We start from the raw sequence: 14,475 nt of genomic DNA on the forward strand, positions 1-14,475 counted from the left end.
CCAGCCACTCTGGGCGGCTTCCAACAAAAATCAAAATACATTAAAATATCACACATTAAAAGCTTCCCTAAACAGGGCTGCCTTCAGATGTCCTCTAAATGTCTGGTAGTTATCTTTCTCTTTGACATCTGAAGGGAGAGAGTTCCACAGGGTGGGCGCCACTACCGAGAAGGCCTTCTGCCTGGTTCCCTGTAGTTTTGCTTCTCGCAGTGAGGGAACCGCCAGATGTGGACCTCAGTGTCCGGGCAGAACGATGGGGGTGGAGACGCTCCTTCAGGTATACTGGACCGCGGCCGTTTAGGGCTTTAAAGGTCAACACCAACACTTTGAAGACCTCTATTCCCCACACAGAGCTACAATTCCCAGAGTTCCCTGGGAAGAGAGACTGATTATTAAACCACATTGGGTATTGCACCTCTGCAAGGGGAATAAGGGGCCTTCTAACAATGCTCAGCACTCTTTACAAAAGTCCGTTCCCAGGTTCTTTGGGGGAAGCCATGACCATTAAAGGGGCATAGTAGTGATTTGAATCATCGACTCGTATAGTATATAGAATCAAACGTATAGTGCAGAAGTGGTTTGAGTTACGGACTTCCTTTGTGGGGTTGATAGCCCTCCCTGTGGAAAGTCATCCCATCAGATGCCAATAGGATAAAGAACTACACAACTTTTTAGAAGACACCTGAAGGCAGCCCTGTTATCGGGAAGTTGTTAATGTTTGATGTTGTATTATCTTTTCATATGTGCTGGAAGCCACCCAGAGTGGTGGGGGAAACCCAGCCAGATGGGCAGGGTATAAATAATAAAATTAATATTATAGTGATGTGCCTTGATTGCATGGCATACCTGAGTACAGGTAGGGATAGGGGACCAATTTGCTCAGGTTCCCATGAAGGCTGACCTACTCTGAATCTGCCATAAATTGCATCTTCAGTACAGTACTGTCCTTCTTGGGACATTTGCCCTCTCAGGGAGCAAGAAGAGAACCTGCTAGCTGGTCCACCCCATTCCACGTATCCCTTGTGAACTGCTAGAACAAAATAAGTATACTACCATTTACATGACATGAAAAGAGTATGTCTGCCTAGCATGCTAGTGAGCAAATGGTTGTTGTTGTTCAGTCGTTCAGTCGTGTCCGACTCTTCGTGACCCCATGGACCAGAGCACGCCAGGCACGCCTATCCTCCACTGCCTCCCGCAGTTTGGCCAAACTCATGTTAGTAGCTTCGAGAACACTGTCCAACCATCTCATCCTCTGTCGTCCCCTTCTCCTTGTGCCCTCCATCTTTCCCAGCATCAGGGTCTTTTCTAGGGAGTCTTCTCTTCTCATGAGGTGGCCAAAGTACTGGAGCCTCAACTTCAGGATCTGTCCTTCTAGTGAGCACTCAGGGCTGATTTCTTTGAGAATGGATAGGTTTGATCTTCTTGCAGTCCATGGGACTCTCAAGAGTCTCCTCCAGCACCATGGTTAGTGAAAGCCAAATCTATGGGGTTGTACAACCCCACAAAAACATGTTGGGAATTTTTTAACGTCATTTTATTGATTTTTTTTCTTATTTGACAAATACACCCACTGAAAACAAAATAACACAGAACCTCACATGTTCTACCCATGTTATTCATTTCAAAACTGCCGTACCACCCAGCTTACTCATATTTATATATTAAATGCCACACATCTTAATTCTGATGTGTCATAAAATTAACTCCCGAATAATATAATTTTCAGAAGTTCAAAAAGAGATATATCTGCCACTCTTGAAGTTGTTAGATAACAGGAGGAGAAAAAGAAAGCCAAGTGCTCTTACTAGGCCAGTGGGTGGTATTTGAGAATATGCTGTGTAATTAGGTATAAGTGAAGCTCATGCCAACAGTGGGTCCACATACAGACTGATGCACAATCTACTTATGATTAATTACGTTTGTTTCAGTCAATGCAACCCCTCTAAAGCCAGTGAAAATAAGTCAACCGTTTCAAGATCAGGCCCCCACAAGAATAATTTAGCACTCTTAAAACATCTGCAGTTGGAAAGTATCTGGTGGGAATCTTAAGTCAGCTGATAAAATCTCAGCACAAACCTCCATCAGGCAGAGGGAGCCAGTGGGGCTGGTCATTATGAGCAGGAGAAAATAAAAATAAAAATAAGGAATTCTGTAGACAGAAGACAACTGATATGAGAACTAATCTTTGTGTTCAGAGTCCTGGGACACTCAGAAATAAGAATCTCAATACAGACTAAGCTTTGGCGATATAGTTTTATCCTGAAGTTTCTTCCTTGCTATTTTGGGGTGTGCTTCGATCGCGTTGCAGTAAATTCAGGTTGCACAATTATAGGTGATAGGGTGGTCTTGCAAAAGTTCAGACTTCTTGTGATGATCATATATTAATTTTATATACCACCCTTTATCTAAAGATTACAGGGCGGTTTACAGTATAAGTATCATGGAAAGTGATGGATAGAAAACACAGTGGATAGTGTGAGGCAATTCTTTGTTTGTCTCTCTGCATAAACAGGTTGTCTGGAAGCACCCTAGAAATTCTTCCTTCCAGAATTCCCTTTGCCCTGCCAATCTAGTTTAAGTCCTGGGATGGACTAGCCTATGCTTAGTCTAGGGCATTCTAGAAATCCTGACCAAGGAATGGATGTGCCACAACCATTATACCAATGAATCTGGTCCAGGAGTAAAACATTCAGTTTTCCTAAATAGATTTCCTTATCCATTTGACCCCAAGGGTTCTTCTGTGCCCACACACGTGGGATTTCCATGTGCCTCAAATCCATATCAAGAGCCATAAGAGTGCACAACTTACCCTCCTGAGTTGCATAGAAAAAGGAAACTTCAAGGACTGTGTTGCCACCCAGAAAACACTCTCCCCCTGCACACCAACTCAACAAATGAACTTGAAACATAGAGCTGGGGTCGAAGTCAAAAAAGCACCTGTCTGTTGATAATAGTTTTGACTTGATCCCAAATAATGCAAGCAAAGCCATCTGTGTTCAGCATAGCTCTGCTACACCCATACTGGCACGATAGCTGAAGCAAGGGCATGTCTAGTGTGTGGTCTGCTGCCTGCTCACCTAATTCTGTGCTCCTCCGAAGCATTCCATGGTTGCAATGACCACTTGAGGGACATGCCATTATTGGACAGATCCTGCCCAGCGTGGCAGCTCCTCATTCCTTTCAGCGTCGCCATCAGAGGGGAACTTTGGGGCAGACGTTTCATCACCCACTGGGTTGCCGGTGTCTGGAGCAGGGCAAGTGCTGCCCTGGGCAGCAGTCAGTCCCTTCGCTGGCCAGTGTCTAATCAAGGGAGTCAGTCCTTGCAAACAAGCTCCAACCTAGGAGCAGAGATAAGTCAGAGAGACGCTCAGCCAGGAGCGCCACTGTGTTGCCTCACCCTCCTGTCCTTGCAGCTCTGGGCAATGCACATGACTCAGGCAGTGCTTTCCTGCTTTCCTCTTCCTCCTTCCTGCCCTCCTCTTTGGGTGGCGGTTGCACTCTCTCCCTCTCAGCCAGCACAAGGGCGGGGTGTGGGTGGGCGTCCCTTCACCGGCCACAAGTAGTAGCAGGTGCCACCACTGTCCAAGCCCTGAAGGCCCAGCTGGGGCTTGGCTTGCCTCCCCACAGCTCCAGCCTCAATGAGGGAAACCTGTCATGGGGGCACTTAGTTGTGCCCCCTCCAAAATTTGCACCTGAGACCATGGCCCTCCTGGCCCACCCCTGCTACACCACTGGCCCCACCCCAAACACAGCAGAGCTGGCTTGCCACATTTCGAAGTAAGCAATGAGCTACACCTTGCTGTCTAAAGCTCTGTGGGACCATGAAGTCCAGGTCTAAAATGACTGAACTCCTCTTCTTCCCCATCGCTTCTCTTGTCTCATGCAGCATCTTCCTTCTACAGAGCAAAGAGGCATGGAAGCTGCAAGCCAGCTCTGCGATGTCCACCCTGATCTGACCATGAAAAGAAGAGTCTGTATCCCACTGCATATCTATGTCCAACCACAGACATTCGGCCTTCTCCCTCGAATTGCCAGATGACCTTTCATTGGTAGGACGCCCCTTTAAGAAAAAAAGTACTGCTCTTTATCTCATCATCGCACATCATGGGTTTCCCTCATTCCCACACATCCACATGTATGCTCCATATTTCAGTAAATGAATGGCCCAAATCTCTGAAATGCTTACCTGGCATGCCTCCTGATTCAGAAGCGATTACACAGGTAGGTGCAGCTTTATATAGCCACACGACAGGATCTGCTCTGTCTAGAAGAGACACCCACTCTCTCACACATAGACCAACACCCTCCTCCCCAATTCCTGCTCACATGGGTTTCTGCTGTGCTGCCTTCAGCCTTGCAAGACAAAGAGCTCCCAAGTGCTGGACTTTTAATTTCTTCCAATGGAAATATCAACAGACAGTTTCCCACCCTGGTGGAGGAGGTTGCCACTCCTGCTGCCCACACCCTGCTCCAGCTGGGCCCTCCTTACCTTGAGCTACCCACCTGTCCAGCGCTTGGAGACCCACCTTACTACCAGTAGGCCTCAGCTTGTGCCAGGAGGGAGGAGAGCAAGGATCTTGCAAGCGGAGGGGAATCAAGGCTGGTCCTGTTCATTCCTCTGCCCTACTGCTGGCGGATTAGCTCCTGGTTTCACATGCAAGAAGGAGCCTACCTGCGAAGCTCAGGCTCTCGTTGCTCTTTCCATTTAAGTGCATACATAGATTTGAGTCTGCATGTTTCGCCTCCCCGGTGCTTATGCCTATATCCATCTCAGCTTCTTGGGGAGAATGGACTGGCTATATGCTTTTCTTCCACTGAACAGCACACACTAGGCACCTGGGCGATAGGAAAGCACTGGCAATAGCCTACCCTAGAAGTCTGCCTGCTGCTGCCTGGCTACACAGTTGCCCATTCCCTTCTCTCTAATCCAGACTTCAGTTCTCATACCTTCCCTGTGCAGGCTTCCAGCACACTGGGTACCTCTCTGCTGCTTCTCCTCCACTGTAGCTGATGCACAGATCCACTGCAGTGAAGGGTGAGAGGCAGCCAGAAGCTTGGAGAGAGTGTCAGCTTCTGGGTCCTAGAAGCCTCCTCATTCCCGTTTCAGGATTCCAGGTTTTCCATGTGCGTGGCCTGATATTCCAAAAGGGTAAGTAGGGATATGAAGTCCCAACTTTAGAAATGCTTGAGGGTGGCTAAAGCATCCCCTCTCTGGCTGTCTTTCATTGGTTGGTGAAGACATTTTTAAAATTAGCAGGATTTTTGCCTTGCTAAGTACCTGATGTTTCATTTCCAGCTTGTGTTTCATCTGTGATCTCTGTCTCTGTCATATTTGTTGTAGTTTTATTTAATGCATTGCTTCATTATATGATGTTGCAATTGTTGCGAGCTGCCCTGAGCAGTGCATAGACATTAGAAGGGCAGGATGGAAATTTCTATACAAATAAGTAAAAAAGATCCAGCTGTAGGTCTCAGAAACCACAATTTAATTATCAATAACTAATCTAAACCGAGGAACAGAGGAAACTGCCTCTGGAAACACAGGCCGTTGGTGCATCTAGCTCAGCTTTATCAACACTGACTGGCAATGGCTTTCCTGGATTTCAGACCAGGGATATTCCAGGACCTAACTGGAGATGCCAAGGACTGAATCTGCAGCCTTCTGCATGCAGAGCAGATGCACTGTGGTCCTTCCCAATGTTTTGTGGAGTTTTCCCACCTCTCTCCCATCTTCCCTTTAGTTACAGGGGCACACTATGCAGAAGATGTTGGCTCTTTGCAAACCACAAGCGCTACGAATTTGCTTTTAAAGCCAAGATTTTCACACAGGCACACCTACATGACAAAATCTCTGCTGGAGCTCTGAAAAGGTGAGGGCTGCTCTGCTCCCTTGGACACTGCTTAATGTTGTGGGGCAAAGGCTGGATACAAACATATCCTGCTTCCTCTACACAGAGCAGATGGAGAATCTCTGGGAGTGAAGACATATGACCTGACAGGTTCCTGGTTACAACTGCAGTTTCCTGGCAGCAATTCACATGAGTGCAATCCTACATTTTATGTTTTATGTTTTATTTTTTGGCCTCTCCACTCGAGCAAAGCATTGCTGAAAAGCAGTGGCTGTATCCAAGGATGTGTCAGTTCAGTAGTTACTTCCTCTGTACAGCTGTATTCCTGGCAGTCATGACCGGGAATGATGGAACCATTTGTCCTTTTGGAAAATTATCCAGTAAAGTATCTAAAGAAGTGTGCATGCACACGAAAGCTCATACCAAGAACAAACTTAGTTGGTCTCTAAGGTGCTACTGGAAGGATTTTTTTGATTTTTTGATTTTATATTTTGCCAGTAAAATGTGACTGTTAAATCTAGCACATTCAGCTTATGGGAGGGCTGGCCCTACCATTAAGAAGAGTGAGGAACTTTCCTCAGGTGGCAGATGCTGAGGCAGGGCAGCATCTCCATCTTTTGGAAAGACTGAGCTGTGTGTGCCATGCAATCCTGTTGCCCTCAAATTCAGTGGAAGATGCTGTCCCTTTGCCAGTGCTGAAGTGACTTTCAGCTGCTAGTCTAGTTGGCTTCTGTAGGTGGAACGGGGCATGATCTTGTCCTTTGCCTCAGGCAGCAAAATGCCTTGGGTCAGCCCTGCCAATGAGAGCAGCATTTCCTAACACCAGACAAAGACATTGTGCGATGGATTCTGTTCTGACTACAGTTGCTAACTGTTCCCTTGGTGTTGGGCATCTTTACAGCTGAAATAAAAAAAATCACAGTGGCACACCCATGGTTTGGTTTAGAGTTCATTTTTCTTAATAAGAGACAGGAAAATAACATACCCTCTGGAATTTAACAACTGAAGTTGTTGCTCTTTTTGCTTCATGGTACTGCAAATCCTTACCTGCTGCCTTGCGGAACATATTCAGGAGTAAACCCTACAGAAATCCTGATTAGCGTCCCTAAGATGGTGGTTGTATGCCTCTTTCTGGCAACTCCTTCAGTCAAGCTGGTGCAAAACATATTGCTCTGCTTTCTTTTGGACCACATCAGTTGGCCGAGGGGATGGGTCTTGTTGTCTGGGTAGCACATGACCTCCATACACACTGCCCAGGCTTGCACTCCAGAGAGGTTACTCCAGTGCTGCTAATGCGGCAAAAACAATGCAGGAGGCAGCAGTTACAAGTCTGTGCGGCCACAGCAGGTGCTGTGGTTCTCCAATGGTTTGACTTCACCTCTGGAGATGCATGACATTGCTTCTCGAGATAGACGGAGGCCAACCACAGCTACAAATCCTGGTCTCAGCACCCATATTAATTTACAGTGGTACCTCGGTTTACGAACAGTCCTGTTTACAAACTATTCGGTTTACGAACTCTGCAAAACAGGAAGTAGTGTTCTGGTTTGCAAACTTTACCTCGGTCTACGAACGGAAGCCAAATGGTGGAAGGGCACCGGTGGCGGGAGGCCTCAATAGGGAAAGTGTGCCTTGGTTTAAGAACGGATTTGGTTTAAGAACGGACTAAGTTCATAGACCGAGGTACCACTGTATCAGACTGCTGCATGACCTCCCCAGGAAGGAAACCTGGGCAATTCATATGGAGACCCTGCTCTGGGCCTCGTTGATGTGGTCCAAAGGAAAGCAGACCAATACATTTGGTACCAGCTTGGTTGCAGGAGTTGCTTGAAACGATGTGTACAAGGCACAATCCAACCATTTTAGGGACTCCACTCTGGATTTGTAGGGTTTACTCCTTAGCCTTTTCTCCTCTTGAAGCTGTCCTGCAAGGAAGCAGAGATTTAGGACTAGAGTTTTCCTTCTCTTTGATGGGCTACCTTCCCAGGGGGGTGAGTACCCCCAAACCCCCTACCAAATATGCATTAACTGAAGGATACAAAATGTTCCATCTTGGAACAAATGTCAAATTAGCATTAGCTGTACAACATTATTTCTATCAAAGATTAATAGAAAAATATTTACTGTTTCCAGTGAAGAAAGAATCTGTTCCCTGTTTTGGATAGTATCTTTCTTGGAAGTTTATTTAATGCTGCAATATTTATTATCACAACCCACTGTGAATGAAATAAAATTTGATAATAATAATATCTTGCCAGATGGGATTCCACTGAGTTTTAAACCATTGCAAAGAGTTTGTCCTGCTTTTATTGTACTTTGATTTAAAAAAAACAACAGAGAATGTTTGTTATAAGGTAGCATTCAAAAATATAAATAAGGTATGCAAATAAAATAATGAAAAATGAAAATTACATTTTGTTAATAATATTAAAGCAAATGTCTGAAAAAAGAGACAGAGCAAAGCATTTTGTCCAATTTAACTGTGGGAGCTTTCAACATCTTTAATGTTGCACAAAGTTTTGCATCCCCCGCCCCCACCCCCACCCCCACCCCCAAACAGATCCAGGATGTAGAGCTCTAAGCTGCTACAGGTAGCTTCCACACTGGGAATCTGCTGTTCACTCACTTTTTATGGAGCTTCTACATAATACCATGAACAAAGCATCCCTCTCCCATGTTTCCCCTGGTTTCTGTTTTTCAAGACAAATATTTTTCATCCCAGAAAGCGGGACTTCTTTAAAAACAAAAACAAAAAAGTGGAATATCTGTAGAATTTCCCTATATATAGATGGCCTATCACACTGCTATTCTGGCTTATTAGACTGCTCTGGGCATTTTCTATATAATGTTCTAGCCATGTCCTTCTCTGTGCTCTGTCTCTCCTCTCTTACTTTAACCCTTCTCTTTCCAAGCAACATTGCCTTAAATCCAGGGCTTTTATGGGGGAACTCACCAGAACTCAGTTCCGGCACCTCTTAGGTGGGTGTCATTGCCATTCTAAGAGAAAGAGGCAAGCATTCATGGTGAGTCCTGGCGCCTTTTCCTAGGAAAATAGCACTGCTTAAATGCATTCCTTTTCTCTCCCCTCAACCCCCCTCCACTAAACTGCAGCACTGAGTGGTATTATAGAAAGCACTTATGAGTCCTTGATGATCAAATTTCAGTAGCGGGATTCAGTAGTGTCGGAATTTGCTGGTCTGGCTTACTTAGGTTGAAGGAGAACACATAGGTGTAACACATTAAGGATGGATAACCAAAAAGTATTTTCAGCCATTAGAGTACAAAAATCATGGGAACAATGAGCCCTTTTTGTTTGAAAATGAGCCTAGCAAGCTTTTGAAGCACACTGCATGGTATGTGTTTTAATCTGGTGCTTCGGCAGTGCTCTGTTGAGGCTAGGGTCTATTCTTTCCCTTACTATGTTGCTCTTATATCTGGAACAGAGAGGGCAGCAAGATGAAAACGTTCCAAAGAAAGCCTTCTCTTTAAAAGGTTCACTTAAGGTTGTAGTATCTGTTATTCTTAACACCGCCTTGTCAACCTGGTGCCCGCTAATGGTTTGGTCTACAACTCCCATCAGCCCCAGCAAGCACAGCCGAGAGCCTCCAAGTGTCCCTGTTTTCCAGGGATGTCCCTGACTTAGAGAAACCGTCCCGGTTTCTGATTTGATTCCGGAATGTCCCACTTTTCCTTAGGATGTCTGTATTTTTCATTGGAGAAATGTTGGAGGGTATGGACTTAACCAACCCCTGAGCCATCTGAAGGCAATCATGTACAGGGAAGGTTTTTTTAAAAAAATGTTTAATGTTTCATTCTGTTTTTATATAAGTTGGACGCTGCCCAGAGTTTGGTCACACACACACAGGGGTTATAAACATCAACAGACAAGAGATGCTTCTAGAAAGATGAACCCAAGTAGAAGTATTCAGAAGCAAGCGTGTAGGGAGCCGCTTTGCTGCCCGGGGCGGCAAAGCGGGGGAACCCCCCTGGGGGGCGCTGCGCCGCTCCGTAGCGGCACGGAAAGTTTTAAGGCTGCAGTGCGCTGCAGCCTTAAAACTTGCTGTGCTGCCGCCGCACAGTCGGGAGGGATGCCAGCTGCTCACGCCCGCGCTGCAGCCTTAAAACTTGTCGTGCTGCTGTCGCCGATAGCAGGAGCGGGGGCCCACCCCGAGTGTCACCCCCCCCCCAGAGCGGTACCCGGGGCATAACGCCCCCCCGCCCCCTTGCTCCGCCCCTGTTCAGAAGTACTCTCATCACCTTCCTGTTCTGACTACTGAGGAGTTAATTTAAGGCTCGTGTGTGAAAACACCATAGTTATGCATTGTTAAGACTGTTAAACCCAGCACAATTACAAGCAGACCTTATGTGCCTGGCAGCATCCAAGGTCTGTTACACTAAACAACTGGTAAATCTGTGAACATGGGAACATGCAGAATTTGCTAGGCATTACCCACAGCCTCGCAAATCTATCTTAGCATCTTACTGCATCTACCATAGGGACAGGAGAGATTTCTCTTCCCCCACCTCCTTTCTTAAACGAAAGCTGGGGCTTTCTGGAAGATGAATTCTGCACGCGTGACCAAATTCTGTGCTCGCGTGCTGTGATGAGTGCAAAACCGTGAACTATGCACAACCCTATTTGTGCAACTTTGGCTGGCAAAGGCATCAGCGAGGAATAAAACCTGAGACGTGCCAAGCATAGCTCGTGTAGCGCTGTGCTGTGGCCTCTTCCCCCAAGGGACCGAGGCTGCTATTTAGGGATGCATGCCGCTGCTTATTTATATCTGTCCCTTCTTTTTCTCCTGCATCATCTCCTTTAATTTCAGGGAGACAAAAATAGCACCAGCCAGGGGCTGCTGCCAGTTTCCCACAGCAGTGGCCAGCCAGAGACTGCTGCGCTTTCAGCCTCCTTTCCACCCTAACCAACCCACATGGGCAGACATTTAGCAGCTGCTGACACACCAAAGGGAAGAGAGAGAGAGAGAGAGAGAGAGAGCGAGAGAGAGAGAGAGAGAGAGAGACTGAGTGCCTCTCATCCTTTGTAGCTGCCAGCAGATCCTCCGTTGACTGAGGATATCTCTGCCTGGAGAAGGCGATGCATATTCATGCGGCAGCCACTACTGGTCACGTGTCCCCATTGCTAGGTTACAAGGACCCAAAAATAAATCCTTCCAAACTAGATTAGAACAGAAGGACCTCAGGTGAACTGTGTTCCCAGAACTGTAGTAGGGGGGACAGAGAGCTAGTTATAGCATGGATATTAACAAGGAGACTAAAAGAGGGAGACACAGGGAAGCCTCTTCAGGGGGTGGGAATGGTTCTCCCTGATCTAGGGCTACTCCTTTTGGGGCACATCCATCCTTGTGCAGCCAGTGTTCGTTCAGACACAGCTGACTATATGTTGCTCTCTGAATCTCGGCAGAGCTCCGTGTTGCCACACTTCCTTGGGAGTCAGCCAGGGTTCACTTGCTCCGGTGGGGAGTTGTGCTGGTTGTGTTGTTGACAGTGGGTTGGTCTGCCTGCCCCCTTCATGGACTCCTGTCGCAGGCAGCAGCGTTCCTCCAAGAAAGAGAAGGTGCCATCTCTCCCTTGGGACACTCTGCACTCATCACAGGAAGCTGATTGCACACCCCATGCCGGACCCACATTACTCTCCGTCACACCGAAACAGCACATCTAATACGATGCATAAAATGTACTGCTCAGAATCAATCTTCCCGTCCAAAAATGTTGGGTTGTTTGAGGCAATTCTTTGGAGGTATGCGTGGAAAGGTCACCCATGGCAAAGAGGATAGAAAAAAGTCCCCCCCCCTCTCATAACCCTAGAACAGGGTTGCTCAGACTTGGGTCTTCAGCTGTTTTGGACTACCGTTCCCATCATCCCTGACCACTGGTCCTGCTAGCAAGGGATGATGGGAGTTGTAGTCCAACAACAGCTGGAGACCCAAGTTTGGGAATCCCTGCCCTAGAACATCCAAGGAAGCTGAAAGTTGGAAGATTCGAGACAGGTAAAAGAAAGCATTTCTTTGTGCAGCGCATAGTTCAACTATGGAACTTGCTCCCACAGCGAGCACTGGTGGTCTCCAGCTTGGATGCCTTTAAAAGAGGAGTAGACTAGTTGATGGAGAGGACTATCAATGACTACTAGCCATGATGGCTATGCTCTGCCTGCACAGCTGGAGGCAGCAATGCTTCTGAATGCCAGTTTCTGGAAGCCACAGGAGAGAATAGTGTTCTTGTGCTGAAGTCCTGCTTGTTGGTTTCCCGCAGGCACCTGGTCGACCACTGTGGGAATGGGATGCCGGACTAGATGGGCCATTTGCCTAATCTAGCAGGATCCTTTTATTACAGGTGGGTAGCCGTGTTGGTCTGCCATAGTCGAAACAAAATAGAAAATTCTTTCCAGTAGCACCTTAGAGACCAACTGAGTTTGTTCTTGGTATGAGCTTTCGTGTGCATGCACACGAAAGCTCATACCAAGAACAAACTCAGTTGGTCTCTAAGGTGCTACTGGAAAGAATTTTCTATTTAGGATCCTTTTATGTTCTTATGGTCATTCTTTTAAAAATGGAGAGCTGCACAATGGCCAAACATGTACATCAGCTACAACGGTCATTTTTCAGGAACTGGGTCAGCTGAAGATGAAGAAGCCTCGTTGTTAACATTTGAACAAAATTACCCTCCTAACGCAAATAAAGTCCAACATTAGTCTACCAGTAATGCAGAGAAAGTGTTGCATTGCCTTTGAGGAAGGATAGGCTGCATTTGCCCCGTGAAGCACCCCAGAGTTGCTTTGCTCATCCTATTGCTGCAAAGGAGGCGGTGTGTATTGCAACCCTGCAACATAGCTCAGAGTTTCTTGATTCGTTGTTCATTCATTTACCATATATACTTGAGTATAAGCCTAGTTTTTCAGCACATTTTTTGTGCTGAAAAAGTTGCCCTCGGCTTATACTCGAGTGAGGCGGGTGGTGGGGGTGGCGAGAAATAAGCCCTTTCTCTCCGCTCGTGCCGCCACCCGCTCTCACCAGTCAACCATTCCTTAAGAAGTGTACAAGAACGGCGGTTCTTTACTCTCCCCAGGCAGCTTGTTCCATTCCTGAACTGCTCACATAAATGCAAACTTGGCAAAGGAAGAAGAGGAAGGAGCAGCCCAAAGGGTTGCTTTCGGGCTGCTCGTTCCTCCTCCTCCACAGCGGCAAAGGTGAACCGGCTTATACTCGAGTCAATAAGCTTTCCCAGGTTTTTGTAGGAAAATTAGGTGCCTCGGTTTATATTCGGGTCGGCTTATACTCGGGTATATACGGTATTTGGAAAATGCAGTGGGGACAACTGTCTAATTTATTGTAGCAGCAACTTGGGGAAGAAGAAAAGGGGTGATCAATTGCTTTCCCACAAATGGAAGGGGGCTTCTTGTGAGTGGTACAAGCACTTCACTGCTGGGGCAAGAACTTAAATTCAAATACAGTCGTACCTTGCTTTTCGAATGGCTTAGTTCTCAAATATTTTGGCTCCCAAACTCCGCAAACCCGGAAGTGAGTGTTCCAGTTTGTGAACTATTTTTAGAAGCCGAATGTCCGGTTTCCTGCAACCAATCAGAAGCCATGCTTTGGTTTTCAAATGTTTTCAAAGTTGAACAGACTTCCAGAACAGATTCTCTGAGTGGTTAGAGACTCCAGGGGTGCCTACGCTTACCCAGGTTCACTTACCCAGGGGAGAGTGTGGTGTCTTTAGGATATATGGTTTTATTTACGCATATATACAACCTGAGCTCACAGCATCTTGTTTCCTATTGCTTTCCAGAGCAACCTCAGAGTCTAGCACAGCAAACATATCTCTCTCTCCAGATTCCTGTATCTATTGTTTTTTGGTCGGATGGGGAAAGACCTGCCTATCTGTTTCTATGGCAACCTCTTTGGACTTGTAAATCACGGTACTTAACTAGCCAGACAAAGTCATTACCTGAACAGAGGAACTGGTTGGGCTGGTTTCCTCTTACAGATGCTACCCCACTTGGAGGATCACAAGTTAGGAAAGGGTACAAGGTATCATCCAGACTGACTCCCTTGCCCCTGCACCAAATTCATAATAATATGAAGGTTCAGTAATATGACAGCTCAAATACAAGAGAGGAAAAGAGAAAACACATTCCAGCATGTTGCATATTGAACACCCAGTATATTTTTATACACTTTGAGGGGGAAATGTTGCTTTTAAATGGCGCAGATCATTTTGCGACAAATATTGTACATTTGCATATTCAGGGATCAGTAGCCAGAGAAAGCAGGAATGGAGCCCACAAACCTTAATTTGTCAAAAGAGAGGTGCTGAGGCTTAGGTTCAGCCAGAAGTCACAACTTCTAACCCCTTAGTCTGATACATGTACTCTGTGCATGCTCAGAGGCATCGTTTTTATAGTTGCTTTGCATGTCATCAGTCAGTAGCCATTATCTCAAGCTGCAACAGAGGAGGGAAAAGGAGGGATGCAGGGCAACCATCCATTTTGCCAGGCTCCTCTCTCCGTCCATCAGCTGTCACCTGGCAGCAGCCATTACATCAGGTTGTAGCAGAGGAGGGGTGCAGGACCACTCCATTTCAGCTGAGAAACTAGCAACTTCTGTTG

Source organism: Lacerta agilis, chromosome 6 (genome assembly GCF_009819535.1).
Source record: "Lacerta agilis isolate rLacAgi1 chromosome 6, rLacAgi1.pri, whole genome shotgun sequence".
In the NCBI taxonomy this organism is placed as follows: Eukaryota; Metazoa; Chordata; class Lepidosauria; order Squamata; family Lacertidae; genus Lacerta; species Lacerta agilis.